The sequence below is a fragment of the Oratosquilla oratoria genome, chromosome 17 (assembly GCF_046742065.1).
Source record: "Oratosquilla oratoria isolate Oo_2021 chromosome 17, ASM4674206v1, whole genome shotgun sequence".
NCBI lineage: Eukaryota > Metazoa > Arthropoda > Malacostraca > Stomatopoda > Squillidae > Oratosquilla > Oratosquilla oratoria.
The window spans coordinates 17942007-17944099 of NC_134793.1; positions in this window are offsets into that span (position 1 = coordinate 17942007).

Sequence of the window (2093 nt, forward strand, 5' to 3'; positions counted from 1 at the left end):
ACTCATCGACAGACCTAACAGCGGATCCTTTTAGTAATCATTCAACAAACAAGAAACAAACAAACAACAAACAACAAACAAGACATGTGCTCTCCTTCTCCATACACATCAATCCGGTGTCCAAACTTCGAGCGAAGAAAAAATAAAAAAAAATAAAAAGGAATGAGACTCCACAGAAATATTCCAAGGACAAAACTGATAAACAGGGTCTCCGATGCCAAATCTAGCTCCCAGCAGCTGGGATGGGTTTCCTGGCGAATGTCGCCAACGCTCTCTACGGAAATATTAATCACACAACGTCTTTATGGTTCAATACACCCAAGGCTCCTTCGTCACTGCCTCCCACGCTCCGTAGGACCCGGTGGCTCAGAAGGAAGGCTCTCGTTCCACGTATGAGAGATCCTAGTTCAAATCCCCAGGGTAGACACAGAAATGGGTATGTAATCAGCTGTTGCCGACAAGGCTGTCAAAAGAAACACTCATAAAGGCCCCGTCTTTACATGATTTATCTTTTGGCGGAAATGAATACTGGAATTAAAGATTCATACACAGTCATAACTATGTTTGTACTCTGTCAGGCTGACTTGGTGCCTTGTTCAGATAATACACACATGCAAATAAAGCCAGTCTAACATCTCCCTGCTACATGCACACACTATCCTTAAACTCAAGCCTTCTGTATACATATCTACCTGTGGATTGCATTTAGGGTCTCTCCCTAGATTCTCCACAGAGCGCGGGTGGACTAACTAGCTACCCAGCTAACTAGCTACCTAACTAACTAGCTGAATAGGGAACTGACTAACTAGCTGACTAACCAACTAAATAACTCAACCACATGACCTGCAACTCTTTCTCTCGCCTCTTAGCCTCGGTCACTCTCATCATGAAAGCATCTGATAAAATCACAAAACCAACACTCCGTGGGGTGACGGACGCTGCCTCTTCCTTTTTCCTCAGGATAAGTGATTGGAGAAGCCATTCAGACAGGTGTTGATCAACTGATCACATTACGATTTACAGGGTGGCCACAAAGTCCGCGGACAATTGATCAACATTCATGTTTTTGTGTATGTTTCAGATGTGATGAATGTTAAGGGTAAATACGAAAGACTAAGCTTTAGAAGAAATTGGAAAGAAATTGGACAAATTCAGGTTTAAGAAGGAAAAAGGCAAGAATTGGTTTACCAATAGAGTGTTTAGCCATGTAGAGAGCGCTATAAAAATTTGTTATTTTAAGAGAAGATTAAATAACTTTATGGATAGGGATGGCAGTTGGTAAAGGACATGGAACTGGCTTGTATAGGTTTTATGGTCTCTTGCAGTTTACTCCCATTCTTATGTTCTTATGTAGTTTTACAAGACATGCGAGAAAATCCTTATGAGAAAGTATCCTAAAAGTAAAACCATCAACGTAATATGAAATGTCCACGGAAAAATCAAACAACTAAATGTGATAAATAACAAAGGACAACACGCAAACATATATTGTATCTTTTATCCACAGACTTTGTACTGAAGCATCGAATGTTTAGTGTCCAATAGGCCCAGTTTCAGAGAGCGAACTAGTATTAAATTAAACGAATACTTTGTACGCGACAGCTGTGTTGGTCGAATTCCTTGGGGCAGCAACTGCTTGGACAGTGAACAACTGTAGTGCAAAATGTCATGTTCCTTGTGGTACTGAACACCCTCAGCTGTGCACAGGTTCTTCGTCAACAGCACGTACACGAAGTCGCGCATTCCTCCACCAATGTGGCCGACTGCTGAGCACGTGTGCAGAGTATTGGACGGGGCAATAGAACGAGGTGGCCACCACGGAAGGCGGCGGTTTGACGAAATGAGTGATTGTTGCGGTTGTTCATCTAGGATCTCCGTCTCCTGACATAGGCGGTGACGCAGGGGGGGTGTCTGGTGGGTCCCCACGTGGCGAGTGTGATACGAGGCTTCTCGTAAAACACAAACCGGAAGTCCATTGGGTTATTCTGAGTTGTTTCGTTTCTCTACATAGTATGTTTATCACATACTCTTATTTTCTATTCAGTTTTATTCCATTTTATTTGATTATCTTTATTATTACTTTTCTTTTACCT